The following is a 19,166-nucleotide window of genomic DNA, read 5'->3' as shown; positions in this document are numbered from 1 at the left end:
TCTTATCTCAGCTTTATTAAAATTCTTTTAAAAAGAGGGGGAGTTAAAGTATCTACAAAAAACCTAATCAAGCTATTTCAAATAATAGAACAATTTTGCCCATGGTTTCCAGAACAAGGAACTTTAGATCTAAAAGATTGGAAAAGAATTGGTAAGGAACTAAAACAAGCAGGTAGGAAGGGTAATATCATTCCACTTACAGTATGGAATGATTGGGCCATTATTAAAGCAGCTTTAGAACCATTTCAAACAGAAGAAGATAGCGTTTCAGTTTCTGATGCCCCTGGAAGCTGTTTAATAGATTGTAATGAAAAGACAAGGAAAAAATCCCAGAAAGAAACGGAAGGTTTACATTGCGAATATGTAGCAGAGCCGGTAATGGCTCAGTCAACGCAAAATGTTGACTATAATCAATTACAGGAGGTGATATATCCTGAAACGTTAAAATTAGAAGGAAAAGGTCCAGAATTAGTGGGGCCATCAGAGTCTAAACCACGAGGCACAAGTCCTCTTCCAGTAGGTCAGGTGCCTGTAACATTACAACCTCAAACGCAGGTTAAAGAAAATAAGACCCAACCGCCAGTAGCCTATCAATACTGGCCGCCGGCTGAACTTCAGTATCAGCCACCCCCAGAAAGTCAGTATGGATATCCAGGAATGCCCCCAGCACCACAGGGCAGGGCGCCATACCCTCAGCCGCCCACTAGGAGACTTAATCCTACGGCACCACCTAGTAGACAGGGTAGTGAATTACATGAAATTATTGATAAATCAAGAAAGGAAGGAGATACTGAGGCGTGGCAATTCCCAGTAACGTTAGAACCGATGCCACCTGGAGAAGGAGCCCAAGAGGGAGAGCCTCTCACAGTTGAGGCCAGATACAAGTCTTTTTCGATAAAAATGCTAAAAGATATGAAAGAGGGAGTAAAACAGTATGGACCCAACTCCCCTTATATGAGGACATTATTAGATTCCATTGCTCATGGACATAGACTCATTCCTTATGATTGGGAGATTCTGGCAAAATCGTCTCTCTCACCCTCTCAATTTTTACAATTTAAGACTTGGTGGATTGATGGGGTACAAGAACAGGTCCGAAGAAATAGGGCTGCCAATCCTCCAGTTAACATAGATGCAGATCAACTATTAGGAACAGGTCAAAACTGGAGCACTATTAGTCAACAAGCATTAATGCAAAATGAGGCCATTGAGCAAGTTAGAGCTATCTGCCTTAGAGCCTGGGAAAAAATCCAAGACCCAAAAAGCGCCTGCCCCTCATTTAATACAGTAAGACAAGGTTCGAAAGAGCCCTACCCTGATTTTGTGGCAAGGCTCCAAGATGTTGCTCAAAAGTCAATTGCTGATGAAAAAGCCCGTAAGGTCACAGTGGAGTTGATGGCATATGAAAACGCCAATCCTGAGTGTCAATCAGCCATTAAGCCATTAAAAGGAAAGGTTCCCGCAGGATCAGATGTAATCTCAGAATATGTAAAAGCCTGTGATGGAATCGGAGGAGCTATGCATAAAGCTATGCTTATGGCTCAAGCAATAACAGGAGTTGTTTTAGGAGGACAAGTTAGAACAAAATGGAGTCTCCTATGTCTACTTCTTTCTACATAGACACTGTAACAATCTGATCTCTCTTGCTTTTCCCCACAACCTAGCCCTCACTGACCCCTCCAGCATCATCTCCCGCACAGAGCCTCTCCTCAAACACTTTGCTACAAGTATACCAAGCCCCTGAGAATTCATGAACACATGTTCAAGGCTCACTCTTCCTACCTGTCTCACTACTTGGCCATGCTGCTCCCTTTATCTGTCACACTGATGATTAGAGCGAGACAGTAAAGCATGAAAGACAATGTCTTTCTTTTCTAAGTAGAAACCTGGGCCCCTTCCTCAGATGAAGGGCCTCCTTTACCTGATCTAATACATACTATGCCTCACCCACTGCAGGCAGATCAAGGTGCCCTCTGATTCCATGAGTCCATCAGGTTTGCACAATGGTCATCTCTGCACCAGCAATGCCTAAGTCAGGGAGCCCAGCAGGTCAAGTTGAATCACCTCTGGTCACACATCATTCCTAACCCAGGGTACAACATGCTGAGACCATGGAAAAGAGACATTCAAAGTTGGGAAGTGGGACACTGTCAACTACAAGATTAAGAAGGGAAGGTACCAATACAGAATGGACAGCATTGCTTTGGGGGCTATAGTACCAGAGGAAGACCACAGGCTTTGGAATCACGTGACTTAGAATACCAGCTTCCCTTGTTACCAGCTGTGTGTTTAAAACTGCTGATTCTTTTAGGAGCTACCTCAAATTCCCTGTAAGAACTCCTAGATTGCAAACTCTAAGAGGATGGAAATTATTATAATCCCATATCTGAAATGCATGAAACAATGGCTCTTGTATCAAATGCTTACTATGTGCCAGGACTGTCTTAAATGTCTTACACAAATTAAGGTTGCCATTTAATCCCCTTACCACGATATAAAGTAAGTACTAAAGTATTTTAACAAAGTATACCAAGTACGTAGCATACACTAGGTACAAAGAAAATGTTCCCATCCATTCCCAAGTAAATAGAAACATCCCACATTTCATAATCTCCATGTCTCTACCTCTCTTAATCTCTTCTAGTAAAACACACTATTTCTCAAACAGAGACAAATAAAGTATGGTAATAAAATTGATTACTTTTTGGTTTTACTTAATAGGTGAAGAATTTTAACTAAATGGCAAATAAGTCTTACGAAAGAAACTGTCTGAAAAGGTGTCATATGGAAATTTAGGAGAAGAAAATCCATCCAATTAATTTTAACTGTAAACCAGCTTTTTTGTAAAGCTGGTTAAGCTTTCTGATTTCTAACGAATAGTTACATGAGTATCAAACAACCCACGGTACTTAACCACAAAAGTAATCAGAAGAAAATTCTATCATTTCAGACATTATCACTTTTCTTATCTAGTGTTACCAGTAAAACCATTTCACAAAAACACGTATTTTAAGTTTTCCTTTTTAAGTGTCGACGGTTTTTAAAGAAATAAGCCAACTTTATGAAAATCTTTCTAAGGGATATTACACATTTCCAGGCCTAAGAAGGCCTACTGATAAAGGTGGGCAGGAATATTAACTGAGCAACTGATACGTATTAAGATTTTTACATGTAGGAATGACACACTTAACTGCTTAAGATTAAATTACATATGTTAAATGCTTCTCAAAGTAACTGATGTTTAGTAAGTATTCAATAATTGCCAAATATTGCTGTCACTTTCTAAATCACATGTAGTGCTCATGAAAAATCCTGTAATATACATACTACCCTATATTACAGAACTTTTAAGATGAAGACTTTAAGCCTCCCACAGTAGGGCAGGAATGTAAAGCTGTGTCTACTTGACTCCTAAGCACATACACTTTCTCTACATGGGTTCTCAAAGTGTTGGATCACCTGGGAACTTACCAGAAATGCAATTTTTCACCCCATCCCAAACCTAGTAAATCAGAAACTCTGGGGTGTGGCCCAGCAATCTGGGTTTTAATAAGCCCTCCTGGTGACCCAAATGCATGCTCAAGTTTGAGAACCAGTGACCCCACAGCACCATGCTCCGCTGTACCAGTTACCACAAAGGTCTAGTGTCTGTCCCTAAATGGTTCCCCTTCTTCCCAACAAATTCCACTTTTCAGTGTTTCCTTCTGACTTTAATAATCTCACCAACATCCTTATTTCACAAATCCTAGGCAATAGTCCGCTTCTTCCCTACACCATGCAGGGTTAAACGCTGACACAGAGGAGCAATATACTGACATCATTAAAAGCCTAGGTTTCCAAAGAAAGGTCTGGTTTGAATTCTAACTCGTTCTTACTAGCTGCATGACCTCAGCAAGTGACAAAAGTTCTCTGATACTTTTCTCTGCTTTAAAATGTAGGGAAAAAATAGTTATCTCATGAGATCATTAAGATGATTAAATGAGAAAAATTAATGTAGGACATATAGAATAGTGGATAAGCACTAGCAGGTATGGAGTAAACGGAGGCTTAAGATCAGCGTTTGAACACAATACACATTTCTGCCAACCTCTACTGCATACAAATGCACACATATACAGTATGGCAAATGAAAAATCAACGTCCCATACTCACCAGAAAAACTGAAATCTCGGTACACCATTTTTAAAAACACCTATCTCTGTCTCACAGTCAAGGAGAAGAATTACTTTGTATTCTGAGACTTAGCAAGATATGGGCAACACATAATCACGAGTATATGGTGGCAAGAATATAATAAATTTCACAGGGATCTGGAAAATGAGGATTTGTGGAGGAACAATACTGGCTGTAAGAAATACCCACAGTTGTAGCTTCTTAATATTATGCTGCCTGGGATCCCTAAACCATACAAGACAGGACAAACTATACAATAATACACTTCACTCAAAGTAGAATTTAGGAACACAAGAGGTGATTGAGAAGAAAATGGTGTTCACGAGTGATGGTAGGTGAAGATCACCCCTGGCCTTCTTTAACAAATTCCGGAAGATGACAGGAATGGTAGGAAATACTCCCACAATCAGATTGCTGGGTCCCATGAACCAAAAAAGGAATGTACCATCGCCTGAGCAGTAAGATAAAACTCACATTTCCTTCTGTGGATAAAACAAAGAGAGACAGCTGAGAATTCCACCCCAGCCGCCAGATGCTCTGTATATCACATGGGGTCAACAGTTAATCCAGACACAGAGCGTTGTGAAGGGCTCCAAAGACACAAGAGCCAATAGCTCTTTCCTGGTTTAAAAAGGGTAACAAACAAACACATTTCTGGGAGTACAAGTGACATTCTCTATACTTAAAGATAAATACCCTAAGTTACAGCCCCCACATAAAAGGATCCAAAAGGAAATAAGCAGAATCTCTGGGGGGGAAATGTGTCTGAATGAGGAAAAAGTACTAAAGATGTGCATCACCAACCGATCAATCAATAAATTCATGTATCTTCCAGAAAAACGTAATTTCTACCTCCGTGCTGATATAAATAAATGTTCCCAATGTTCTACTTGAAGGGAGCTATTTATAGATTTCTGAATTATAGATTCAGTGGGCTGACTTCACGAATCTAGCTAATAGTCTCATCTCAGGTGACACAATTTCCAAAGAGAGCAATGAAAATCTTACAATCAACATACTAGAACTTTAAAATATAAATCTTCCTGTCTCAAACCTAATTCATAGGTTTGTCAGACCAATAAAATGAGATTTGTGTAGTAAGAAGCAAACACAGAGCGTTCCAAGTAAATACCCACACACCACACAGAAGCACTAGGCTACTGTGGTTGAAATCCGGTTTTTCACTAGTATCAGTTCCAGGTTTTCACTAGGAGAGCACCTCTTAGAGGCTCTACCCAAAGATCAAAGCAAAGTGACACATTGTCCCAGATCACAAAATCCCCGTGTGGTTTCATTTATTGGCTGATGAACTACAGTAACCTTCCCTTTGGGGTCATAAATCCTAACCAAAAAGAAAACGCTCATCTTTGGCAAATCGGACATTTATAATCATCCATGTATGAGGCAACACCCTTTCCCAAAGAACAGCTTTAATTCTACTTGGAAACAATAAAAAACACTAGCATTATGATGTACAAAGTACTGTGATAGAAGCTGAAGTAAAAATGAGAGCAATAAAATAATAATTCAAATACAAAGCCCCTACCCTCAAGGAACATAATAAATGGAAAAGGCATGCATACAAATGTGCATCTGAAGTGCTCAAGCTCTTATTACAAAGTCTGCACAGAGTAGCTGGGGCATAGGAGTAGGAGTGATGGATCCACAGGAGGATGAAAGCTCAGGAGGGGCTCCACAGAGACAAGTGGCAGGAAATGAATCCTGAAAGATAAGCGTTTTTCTTTATGCATGTGTTAGGGATTGGCGGGGCTCAGGGGTGCGGTTCAGAGAGAGGAAGAGATGCCGTTAACAGTCTCACATGGCTGAAGGCTAGCTTACATAGAGTTGGAATTGGTTTACCTGAAGTACCAATGACTCAGCACGGGATCCATGGCTAGGGATTTTTAAACTCCAAATGCTGACATCAAAATACTGCTTTCATTTATGCTGTCCAAAAATCAGTCTCAGCAGCCCGTCTACAACCTCATTTCAAAACCTACTGCTCTTACCAATTCCATCTGAATCATAATCTGTGCTGCTGCTAGTACTGCAAAGCATATGGGGCTTTAATTATCTACAATCATACAAGGAATAATTCGTGAAAAATTCTAAGTGACATAAAAATATCATGAAAAAAATGTGAAGTGTTAATTCCCTTAATTATCCACTGAAAATCACTGCTATCTCTTACAAAGAGATACCCAACCCTGTATTTGATAGTACATACCTTGATATTATTCTGAGTCAATAATGTAGTGATAATTTACTCAGGAAGCTAGCCTTTAAAAAAGAAAAGCCATAGATCTGTCCTTTTGAAATAACATCTTACTTAATATATACCCTTTCCCATGCATCTTTACAGGCAACCACTGCTGATGGGTTACACAGTCAGCCGTGTTGAAAAATGTAAATGTACCCATACAGTTCCAATTTAATTCATAGGAGGCTTTTTAAAACTATCCTCTTTGTTCATTTGGTTTATATGCTTAAACTTTGGAGTGCATCAGAATCATGAAGGGCTTATTTTAAAGTGACTTTTTGGGCCCCACCCTCCGGCATTTAGGTCAGAGATGGGGCGTAAACACCTGCATTTCTACCAAGTTCCTAGTGGTGCTCATGCCCGTGGCTGCTGGTTGCGGACCTCACACCGAGAGCCAGCACCCTAGAGAAGTCCAGATGGCAGTCATTCCAGGTCACCCCACATACCAATTACCACTGAGAGTAAGCAAGTTTTATAGGATGTATGTCTTACATTTGAAAAAGAGATGGTAAATAGAGTTCAGTGCTAAAGACAACCTCTAAATGTAGATGTGATGTAAGCATCAAGCTTCAAATGACCAGATCAAAGATAGTATCAACCTGGGGAGCTGATAGTGAAACCATCCTCACGTGCAGAGATGAAATGGGAAGAGCAAAAGTTTTTAGTTTGAATTACTGCTTCACCTCTTCCTAGCTATGTTCGTTCATCTATAAAATGGATCTCACATGGGTGAGGAGATAAAGTAAGTTACCTTACAAGGAAGGTGTTCAGTAAAAGGTAGTTGCTACCTAAGCTAACAAGGGAAAGAGCTCTCAGCGCAAGTATTTATGCAGAAGATGCAAGACGAAGCCACACAATGTAACTTTACATGCACTATGTCAAAATAAAGGGGGTACGTCTCTTTTTAAAACCACCTATATCTAAAGTTTTATCTATGATCTCGCTCAATGTGATATATATATATATATATCTCTCACCTCATTTAATCCTTACTACCACACATTGTTGTAAAAAACATGACTGTTCTCCCTCAGGCTTCCAAGGCAGCTCCTCCTCCAAACTGTTTGCTCATTGACGCTACACCATTCTCCCTCTGTCCCTCACACTAAAACCCTCAGTGGCCATTCTGTGGCTCCTTGAGGCTTTCAGTCATTCTACCAGACAAAATCCATATGTTCTTCCTGCGGAACAGCTTCATCATCCCCAGATCTCATTCTGTGTGCTGTAATGGTGAAGTGATAGGCCTACGTACTTGACAGCCCCTCACTGCTCTCCTTCTACTCTTTATTTTGGGTATGACTTTCATCATGCTACTATTTGCCTGGTCAAAAGATCTCCAGTTGCTCTTCACACTGTTATCCTGTGTAAAACCCCATACTTCCTTTATCAGTGCTGACCAACAGAATTTTCTGCAATGATGGAAATATTTTCTATCTGCAATCAGTATGGTAGCCACTAGCTATGTGTAGCAACTGAGCACTATTTGATGAAGTGAATTTTTAATTTTATTTCACTTTAATTAAACAGTCACATGTGGCTAATGACTACATTACTAAACAGAGCAGCTATATATAATCTCATCTCCAGGTATCCTTCAATGTGAACTGCCCGCCCTGGTCAAGCAAAGTCTCTCCCCACAACTGATAACACTCTTCCATGCCTTACTCCAAAGACTGTGCTTCCTCCTCTCACTCTGCTCTTCCCAGTCTCCACAGCCTATCTATCCAGGCTGGTAGAGCCCCCACCTTTTCTGAAAGCTTCCCAATTACATCTGCCAATATTTCATTCCTCTCCCTGCCATGAACAATCACTGTTTGCACAGCTCGTCTAGCAGCACTCCAACAGGTATTCCTTGCACTGTAATTTATCTACTCATGCATCTGAGCCCCTTCCTCCCCAGTGAAAGAATCTATTCCTCTAAGATCAAATGTCCCATTCACCTAATAGGTGCTTCACAAATACTTGTTTTAAATGAATTAAAGGTACAGAGTGATATATTTTAATCTTTCTTGGACAGCAAGACTTCACTAGTACGAAACGGAAATTTTAATCCCCTCACTGTTATGTGATAGCTTGGCAAACACCCAGTTATTGAAAAAGTATCCTGTAAAAAGGCTCTGAAAAGTCTTTGACCTATGTACCTTTGTCTGTTCTAAAAATGCCAAGGAAAAATGAGAAAATACTACTTACAAATGAAAAGCCCATTAACTTCAAAGCAAGTTTCTGGAAACTGATTAAAAAGTCCAACAGAAGGAAACTGAAATTCCTGCTCTGTAAAACCATCAAAAGCTAGACGGAGGAACCCTTGATTTCCTTATTCTTCTGGCAGGTCTCAGATCTGGCTGGACAAGGCCGCCAGCCCACAGATGCTGGAGCAGACCTATCAGAAATGTATTGTTAAGGCAAAAGCAGGTAATCCATTTAAGAGATCAGGAGGCTGATAAGGCTCTTTGTATAAGCAAAATGTATCCTAACAGCCAAGTGAGAAGCACAGCCAGGTTATTTCAGAGCCTGCTGTGGAAACGCATTTCCTAGGAAGAACGATAAAACTGTGCCATTACCAAATTAGTCTTCCCTATAAGGAGGCAACTGAGAACATTAAGCTGAGGTAACCTAATTTCTGTGGCCCTTCAAAAATTTGATTATTTATGCAAACTACACTTGTTCAGGAATAAATTTTTTTAACTGATAAAAATTTTAAAACCTCCTCCTCCTAATCACAGTATCTCCGCTTGCATGCTCGTCTTCTGAGGTCTGTTCTAATTAGCATAAACAGAGAAGCAAGTTAATCTACGCGCGAAGTCCAAGTCTTCACGGAGGCTGAAAATGTAAGTCTGGAGTAAACAGGAACCCAATGTGGTGGTAGAAAATCACTCTGATAAGCTTTTCTCAATGCTTGCTTTTCTAAATGCAAGTCCAGTGTATATGCTCTTCTGATTTCCCTTCTTTAAATGGGCTTTTGAGGGGAAAAAAGGAGGTGGGGGTGCTTTGTAGCCACTCACAGGATGTGAACCCTACCATCCACCCTGGCTGTAAATTGGATACAATAACCAAACCCTATATGTCTATTGTCATGATTAAATCAGGCAATGTGTATTAAGTGCTGGCCACGTTTCCTTGCCAAGAGTAGGTTCTCAACCAATAATAGCACCCTAACTTTTCCTTGGGAAAACAGAACAATATCATAAGGAATGGTCCCTATTCTAATAGAAACAGTTTAAAATCACTGGAGATTTTGTTTTGCACATTTTAAATAAAGGCATCCAGTGCCAGATAATTCTTTCTTATGGTGCTCTTCTATTATCAGGATGTTTTGCCTCCTCCCAGAAGCAGTTACATGCAAAAACATTTGGTACTGAGAGAAAACAAGGGAGGAAGGACGACATAATCAACCAGATCTGTTGGGGTTCTGGAAATTTGTTTTATAATTGGAATGGCTCTTCCCCTTGAAAATCTAATAAGTGTGGGTTTTATCCCAAACATATGGCAGGTAATGATTATTATCCCATATATTACCTTTGAGCATGCCTTGGAAAAAATTGAAATCTCACATCTGAGTATCTCACTGGCTTTAAAAAGTATTTAATTTGCAGGGGCAAAAATATGCCATTTGGCTTTCCTGAGGGAGACACAGAGATGTGTTCAATAGACCATAAATCTTAAGAGACACAAAAAAGCAAGTTTATAACTGAAGAATCTGAGATATGCACCCCAAATTTCTCCTCTTGAAATGTGTTCTTATAGTTGTTTTAGTTAGTGAATTATCAGCATCGAATACAAGCCATCTGAGTCAGTGTTCTGTAGAGCCATCCACTCTGGAGTCACAGCTGCACAGATCATTAACCACAAGGGTCCAATGCCCACCGAAACATGTTGGAAACCAGTAAAGAACATTATTCTAACACAGAAAAAGCATCAAAGAACCGTGGGAACTGAGCTTTACAAGAGAAAGCCTTACTGTTCCAGGGCCTTGGTCTTACTCTCACTGATCCAGAGCTAATGTGTAACCATCCTCTTGAGGAATCTCTAAGTATAAAGATGAAATAGCTGAGCATATACTTTATTGAGATGGCTATTACTGACCTTTCTATATCAAAAGTCACAAAACACATTTTATCTTGACTACTTCCTTCACTATAGAGGAATTTCAAATAATAACTGTAAACTATTTTCCAATGTACCTATAATCCATAAAGAGTCTAATCCTCACCTGTTCACTCCACCAAGAAAGGAGCACAATGCTATCTTTTTGAATACTCCTCTCTTCTTCATCTTCCAATTGCTACATTTTTTTCTCTTACTTAGCCCATTTGTTCTGAATCTTATACTATAACTTCTCTGTGCATGTACTTTGAGTATTAAATTCAAACCAATTAGGGACCTGCCTCCTGTACACCAGCTAAGCTAATTATTCACAGATTCTGCTACCTGTTCAGACCTCTCGTAACCTGCTGTGAAACTGTAGGCAACTTCCCTCAATCTCTCTTCTGTAGTTCAATATCCTCACTCTTCCGGAAGACTGGGCTCAACCACTCCTAACATACAATGATTCCTATGACTCATCAAATTCGTCACCAGTCCTGACCTCTCCCATAAAGTCCATTCCTACATGTAGAACTGACTGTGGGACATTCACTTGGGTGTAGTAAAATGATGAGAGGACAGAGGAAGTGACTTTCTCTGGCATATCAAGTATGGGATTCATCCACATCGCCTAATTCTTGAGAGCTATTATTTCCTTGTACCTTGCAGAGCTTCAGGCCTGGCCTAGACAGATCTCTTCCAGACTAAGCCTGGGGCCTGACATAAGGGGCATCCAAAGACCCTTTCCTCCTCCTTCATCAGAAGTCTAAAACTCTTGTTTCCTTTTCAGCTGTTAGTCTGAGGGAGGATTTATTTACTGTTTCTAGAGTCTAGTTGCTACGTTGCTAGATCCGGTAGGGCTTAGAGTGTGGGAGTGGTGATAGAGCCCATTAACTTTGATATCTTAGTTAAGGTGGTATTGAATGTACATAATTTATCTGTTCCAGAGGAATTGGGCATATAAGAGATGGTATGAGTAGTTGTTCACTTTCCCCCTCTAAAGTTGTTTCTGGTTTGGAGGTATCTTTTGCATATTGGATTTTCCTAAAATGGGGTACCCTTGTTCTGCACAAGGTGTACCCTTGAATATAGGTGAAAGGGCTAATGTCAACAGAGAGCTCATTTTGAGTGATAAATTGCCTGAGGTTTAAGGGGGCATTGTCTCTGCCTTTGCGGATACACATGGTTATTTAAGAAATGTAATACATTTCTTAATACCAACCTTTCCTTCATGTGCTTGGCTTTTTCTTTTATCATCTGACAGCATCCCTCGTCCCTTACCCCGTCTAGGACAAGACTATGCTTTGTATCTTGACAGTGAGGAGAGCTCTAGAGACAAAGGGTGCATGTACTATGTTCATAAAAAATAGAAACAGTCACATGGCTTGCTATAAACAAATGGCTCAGATTATAACTCCCAAAAGAACTAAGATAATTCAGGACTGGAGAGATATAGGCACTATTTCTAGTACGCTTCTTCAACTAGGTAAGATATTATCTCACAGAATGCATCTCTGTAATAAAACTATCAAACATACTCAGCTGTACTTCACAGGGATGCTGTAAGGACTTCCTTACAGTTTCAAAGGTTCCACATGCACCATAAAGACAAGGTTATCACCTTCATTTCCCTGTTGGCCACACCTTCAGTAACAAAGATGACATCACTAGCTACTCAGGGCCTATGCTAGGCAGATTAATGAATGAAACCTGGGAAACAAATGAGCAATTTTAAGAAAAGTAGCTCTGTCAAAATGAAGTGAATTTCATTAAAATTTTAGTAGTCTTATCTAAACTGTAGTTCATTCACTCACTCAATGAATGTTTACTAAGTGCCTACTATGTTCCATATTAAAAATGGTCATTATAGCTCAGCTGAGTATTACATTTCTTAAATAACCATGTGTATCCACAAAGGCAGAGACAATGCCCCCTTAAACCTCAGGCAATTTATCACTCAAAATGAGCTCTCTGTTGACATTAGCCCTTTCACCTATATTCAAGGGTACACCTTGTGCAGAACAAGGGTACCCCATTTTAGGAAAATCCAATATGCAAAAGATACCTCCAAACCAGAAACAACTTTAGAGGGGGAAAGTGAACAACTACTCATACCATCTCTTATATGCCCAATTCCTCTGGAACAGATAAATTATGTACATTCAATACCACCTTAACTAAGGTATCAAAGTTAACACTTCCAATAATTGGAAAAGAATACATCATGTGTCCTCCTAATGTGATACTCCAAGAACATCACTCATGTAGTCCATTGCCAAAATCATGACAAAACATGCTACAAAATAAAATTAAGAGACTAAAGAGATATAATGTGTTTAAATCCTGGATTGAAAAAGGAAAAGGGTGCTATAATGGACATTATTGGGAAAATTAGAGAAATGTGAATATAGACTTACATCATGTTAAGAGTATTACATCAATGTTACAATTCCTGTTTTTTGTTAATTATACTGTGGTTATGAAGCAGAATGTCTTCGTTCTTAGGAAATATACGCTGAAATGTTTAAGGGGAACAGAGTATAATGTTTGCAACTTTCAAATGACTAAAACAAATAAAAATATATAATACAGAGAATAAGCAAATGTGACTAAATTTAACAAGAGTTGATAGAGGTGAAGTTATTGTATTCTTCTTGTAACTTCTCTGTACATTTAAAGTTTCGTTTTGTTTTTTGAGATGGGGTCTCGCTCTGTAGCCCAGGCTATAGTGCAGTGGTATGTTCATAGCTCACTGCAGGCTTGAACTCGTGGGCTCAAGCGATCCTCCTGCCTTGGCCTCCCAAGGTACTAGGATTACAGGCATGAGCCACTGTGCTTGGCCTTGAAGTTATTTCAAATAAAACCCATTAAATCTTTTAAAACATGAAATAGAAGAGTAAACTTGGGTTACCTATTCTTTAAAAGGATTTTATTTCTGCAAGTCTCTATAATATTAAGTGCTATGACATGTTTGCATCTTATGGAACAGTTGTGGACTTGGTATTTGTAATAAGACATCTTGGTATATAGAAGAATGACAATGAATTTCAGAGTAACCATTTCTGGGTAAAGCCCCACTTCTGCCATTCACTAGATGAACCGTCTTAACCTTACGTTTCCTTATGTATGACGAGGGTAACGATGCAGCTTTCTCTGCTCTCGGACTGGTAACACTGCTGTGAGCACTGCATGCATTAACGTAAGGCATGCAAATGTGCTTTCTTAACTATGAGGTACTATGCAAACATGAGCTCTTGTTTTTAAGGAGCTGTCAACCAGAAAGGTTACAGGTGATGCAAATGAATTACACAACTGCAGGTAAAGTACCCACAGAAAACGAGAGAATGAAAGGACTACTATTAAATCATATTATACACCACTTATTCAGGTTCAGAAATGGAGTAACAGTACCAAGTTTTGAAAATAGTTTTTTTCCTCCCAAAAAGCAATCCAGCCATGAAACAATATAAAAACAAAGAAGTATTCTTTATTACACTGTCCTCTCATAAGAGCCAAATCTGCTAAAAAATATATATTATATATAAAAATATATATTTATATATAAATAATATTTATAATAATATATAATAAATATATACAATATATATAATATAATATATAATAAATATATATATATTCCTCAATTCAAGAACATCCATTTATATCTAAATGTGGATCTTAATGGTAACTAGAAAGGACTAAAACTATTTTTTCCTCAAAAGGGTAGTCCAAAATATGTATGTTTAAACTACCTAAGAATCCCATCTGCCCAGGGTCAGCAGATCCACATTAGGATAAATCCCAGTAACCCTAAGAGGTCTGACTTGACCTCAAGCCAGAAGGAGCTCTAATGTTTTCTGAGTACACACAGGGATAGGAGCTGTAGTAGGGTTCAGATGTGAGGCAAGGTAGGCCCAGGGAGATTATCCAATGGTCTGTTAAATCCTACAAGATCCAGCTTTTTCCTCATCTCCTCCCTAAATCTCCAACCTCATGCAGAAGAGATTGGACCCCTTCCCCTTGCACTCATTAAGCCCCAGCCACTGTTCTGTTCTTCAAACATATTAAGTTACTACTTCTCATTTTAGAGTTTCTGCATTTGTTCCCTTGGGCTAGAACACTTCTAGGAGCTTCACATGCTGGCTCCTTCAGGTCTCAGCCTAAATGACATGCTCCTCAAAGGCCTTCCCTGACCACCCAAGATAAAACAGCCCCTGGTCAGGCACAATCACATCGCCATTTCATTTATTTTCATAGAACTTTTCTTCCTGATATGTTATCTTGCTGTCTTCCTTCTTCTCACTACAATGCAAGTACCAGGAGAGCAGGGACCTTCTGTTTTGTTCATGGCTAAATCTCCAGCATCCAGAACAGGTCTTGGCACAAAGAAGGCACCTGAATAAAAGAATAAATTGCCCAGCTCCAGCCCAAAGTTTACTTCCAATCTTGATGTATAAGTGAAATTAAAAAACACCAGGAACAAAATGTTTAAGGCTAAAATGCAACCCAGGTTTCTGGAACTCCTTTCTTGACTCACTTTGTCTTCCACACCACAGTCCACTATACTAATTCCATCCACTCTTTTAGCTTCTCAAAGAGCTCATCTATTCTTACAGTCACATGGTGTCAAAAGAATCAATTTCTTAGAGAAGACTCAAACGATTTCACTTCAAAACCAACTTCCTTGCTCTGTAGTTTCAAGCACACACCTCCACCTATGAACAGGACACCCATGTGACTTTATTTAACATGTGTAAAGAACAAGATCATCATCTCCTTCTTCTCTATACCCAATGATGGCATCAGCTGTCACTCACACTCAAGTTCTCAATGAACTGTCATTCATGGTTCTCTTTCACTCCCTATGTCTAATAAAGCATTTGGCCCTGCTGTTTCTTTTGAAATATTTCTTGCATCTGCCACTGCCTCTCCATCTTTCCTCTCTCTAAACAATCCAGGCCCTCATACCAAGAAGGATACTACTAAGCTACTCAGAGTTTTTAGCACTACCACTAAATGGAACTGAAAATGCAATTCTTATCAATTCATCTGGCAATAATCATTACTTTTGTGGCGACTGTGAGAAAAACCCGACTTAGTGATGTAACTAGCTTACCTAACATAAAGGTTGTACTCATGCAATCGGAGCTAACAGACAGGAAAACCAAGGCATAGCCATATTGAGCTACTGGTCTCCCAAGTTTCAGGCCAGGGTCCTGCACATTTTATGGTGAACATTTCATTGAAAATAATTCATTAAAAGAGCTTAATTTAAACATCCAACAGTACTGCCACCTGTACACTTTGGAACCTTCCTTACATTTTTAACTATTGCAATGTATTCTGGACACATCTTTATTCAAAGTCTGATTAAAATATTTATTTGGAGTCCAGCCTATTTGTCTTAACTGACAGATAAAAGTTCTTCTCCGGGTACAGCGTTTTTCCTTATTTAGCAGCAATATTCTCCCTTCTAATGATGATACTCACCCCTGGCAGATCCCAAATATGATCTAAATGAAAATCTTCACAGTCTTTGTTCTCTTGCTTATTTCTTTGTCCAGGTGCAGAGAACTGCCCCCACCACCCTGCTCAATGAGCTATCATAAAACAGCTACTTTTCCTCACCAAAACAGCATAAATCCCTGCAACTTGACTCAGTTCACTGAGAATCCAATACACTTACTCTCCTTTTAAAAAGGAGATAACATATTGCCCCATTAAGTATTACCGTTGATGGACATACTTGAATCCTGAAGTTTAAAGAAGTATTCTTCAGTAGAGCCTGCTCAAGTCAATTAAACACAAACATATACAAAGCACTTAGTGTATTAACTATGTTACTCAGAACTGAGCTGTGCTTCCCTAACAGAATGAAACGTTTTAAGCTTAACAAGGTTTACAGTGGTTTCTATGACTTAAGTCCAGAAAACAAAGGTTCAATTCACAATTTACCACCAATTAGCTGTGCCATCTTATCACAACATCTTCAGACCTCGTTTCCTCATGTCTAAAAGGGAGAGGTTGAAGCATATATTAGCTAAAGTATTTACTAACTCTAAAGTTCTCAGGCTCCATGATGGCAGATCAGAGAGTTTCTAACTGACCTAACTGCATTTATCCTTTCCTTCCCAATTATCCTTTATCACTAATTTTCTCAAACTACTACTCTATTAGTTTTCTACTGCTGTTGCAAAAAATTATCACAAACTCAGTGGCTTCAGACAACACAAATTTATTATCATATTATCATTTCTGGAAGTCAGAAGTCCAAAATGACTTTCACTTTGTTTAAAAATCAAGGTGCCAGCAGGGCTGTGTTCCTTCTAGAGTCTCTATGTGGAGAAAGTGTTCTTTTGCTATTTCCAGCTTCTAGAGCTGCATTCTGTGGCTCATGGGCTCCTTCCTCCATGTTCTAAGCCAGCAGTGTAGCATCTTCAAATCTCTGACTCTGACCACTGACTCTCCTGATACTCCCTCTAACTCATGAGAACTCCTGTAATTACACTGGGACACTCAGGTATTTCAGAATAACCTCCCATCTTAAGATCCTCAACTTAATCAAGTATGAAAAGTTCTTTTTGCCATGTAAGGTAAATATTCACAGGTTCTAGGGATTAAGAAGTGAATAAATTTGGAGGAGCCATCCTTCTGTATAACACAACTACTTATTTACAACTGTTCCCTAACGAAAAACCTTTAATACTCAAAACCAGACAAAGACATCACAAGAAAGCTATAGAACATATCTCTATGTATAGACACAAAAGTCCTCAAAATACTTTCAAAACAAATCCAACAACATATAAAAAAGATTGTGCGGCATTATCAAATGATACTTATCTCAGAAATGCCAGGTTGCCTTAACATTAAAAATTCAACCAAGGTAGCCTGGCAACACAGCAAGACCTTATCTCTAAAAATTAAAACAGGCCAGGCAGGATGGCTCATACTGTAATCCCAGCACTTTGGGAGGCCGAGGTGGAAGGATCACTTGAGCCCAACCTGGGCAGCATAGTCAGATCTCGTCTCTACAAAAAATAAATACAAATAGCTGGGCATGGGTGCACATGCCTGCGGTTCCAGCTACTCAGGAGGCTGAGGTGGGAAGAGCATTTGAGCCTGGGAGATCACAGCTACAGTGAGTCATGGTGGCGCCACTGCACTCCAGCCTGGGTGACAGAGAAAGACCTTGTCTCAATAAATACATAAATAAATAGCCAGGCATGGTGGCGCACATCTGTAGTCCTAGCTACTCAGGAGGCTGAGGTGGGATGATCCCTTGATCCCAGGAGTTCCACGATGCTGTGAGCTATGATCATGTCACTGCACTCCAGCCTGGGTGACAGAGCAAGGCCCCATCTCCATAAATAAATAAAAACTATTTAATTGAGTCAATGTAATATATCACATTAATGAAAGGAAAAAAACCCACATGGTCATATCAACACAGAAAGATCACCTGACAAAATCCAACATGTTTTCATCATAAAAATAGTCAAACTAGGAATAGAAGGGAATGTCCTCATTTAACAAAAGATTCCTGTGAAAAACCCACACCTAACAACATCATACTTACTGGTGAAAGCTTGGATGCTTTCTCTTTAAGATCAGGAAAAGACAAGGATGTTTGCGCTCACCACTTCTATTCAATGTTGTACCAGACATGCTTCTCAGGGCAATTAGGCAAGAAAAAGAAATAAAAGGCATCCAGATTGGAAAGGAAGAAAACGATCTCCGATCACTTGATCCTGTACAGAGAAAATCCTAAGGCATCCACTTAAAAACTGTGGCCAAACAAGTTAGATTATAGTTTGTAACTCATCTCTGACACAAGGCTATAGTTTCAGGGATCAGTACACAAAAATCAACAGTATTTCTATATATAAGCAATGAACAATCAAAAACTGAACAATTGGCCAGGTGCTGTGGCTCACGCCTGTAATCCCAGCACTTTGGGAGCTGGGTGGATCACGAGGTGAGGAGTTCGAGACCACCCTGGCAAACATGGTAAAACCCCGTCTCTACTAAAAATACAAAAAATTAGCCAGGAGTGGTGGCAGGCACCTATAGTCCCAGCTACTTGGGAGGCTGAGGCAGGAGACTGGCGTGAACCTGGGAAGCGGAGCTCGCAGTGAGCCAAGATCGCGCCACTGCACTCCAGCCTGGGTGACAGAGCCAGACTCCATCCAAAAAAAAAAAAAAAGAACTGAACAATTAAGATAACAAAATTAACAATACCATCAAAATGAATAAAACCATAAGCAACAAATTTCAAGGAAGTACCAAGTTTATACAGTGAAAACTACCAAACACTGTTGAAAGAAATCAAAAACAACCTAAATGAAAGGAATCGACTTCAGAGTCCAGAAAAAATTCCTCACACTTATCATCAATTTCAACAAGGATGCCCAAGACAATTCAATGGGAGAAAGAACAGTCTTTTCAACAAATGGTGCTGGAACAACTAGAGATCCACATGCAAAAGAAAAAAGTTGGACTCTTCCCTTACAAAATACACAAAAATGAACTCTCACATTACATACCTAAATGTAAGAGCTAACTAAACCTACACAATTCCTAGATGAAAACATAGGAATAAATCTCTGTGACTTTAGGTTACGCAAGGAATTCTTCTTAGATATGATGC

The 19,166-nt window shown here is 39.4% G+C and overlaps 1 protein-coding gene across 49 annotated transcripts in view; it reads right to left on the bottom strand.

Annotated features, from left to right (window-relative positions):
- The window catches only part of AKAP13 (A-kinase anchoring protein 13), a 373,116-nt gene that overhangs the window by 244,057 nt on the left and 109,893 nt on the right, over positions 1-19,166 (bottom strand). The window contains exon 3 of one of the 49 annotated variants that reach the window (XM_063794318.1): positions 18,096-18,185. The exons of the other annotated variants lie outside the window; for them this stretch is intronic. The gene's annotated coding sequence lies outside the window, so the exon portion shown is untranslated. The remainder of the gene's footprint in view (positions 1-18,095; positions 18,186-19,166) is intronic. 49 annotated transcript variants of the gene reach the window in all.

The sequence above is a fragment of the Pan troglodytes genome, chromosome 16, assembly GCF_028858775.2.
Source record: "Pan troglodytes isolate AG18354 chromosome 16, NHGRI_mPanTro3-v2.0_pri, whole genome shotgun sequence".
NCBI classification, from domain to species: Eukaryota; Metazoa; Chordata; class Mammalia; order Primates; family Hominidae; genus Pan; species Pan troglodytes.
Note: the sequence above shows the minus strand (reverse complement) of the source record. Positions and strands in the feature narration are given on the sequence as shown.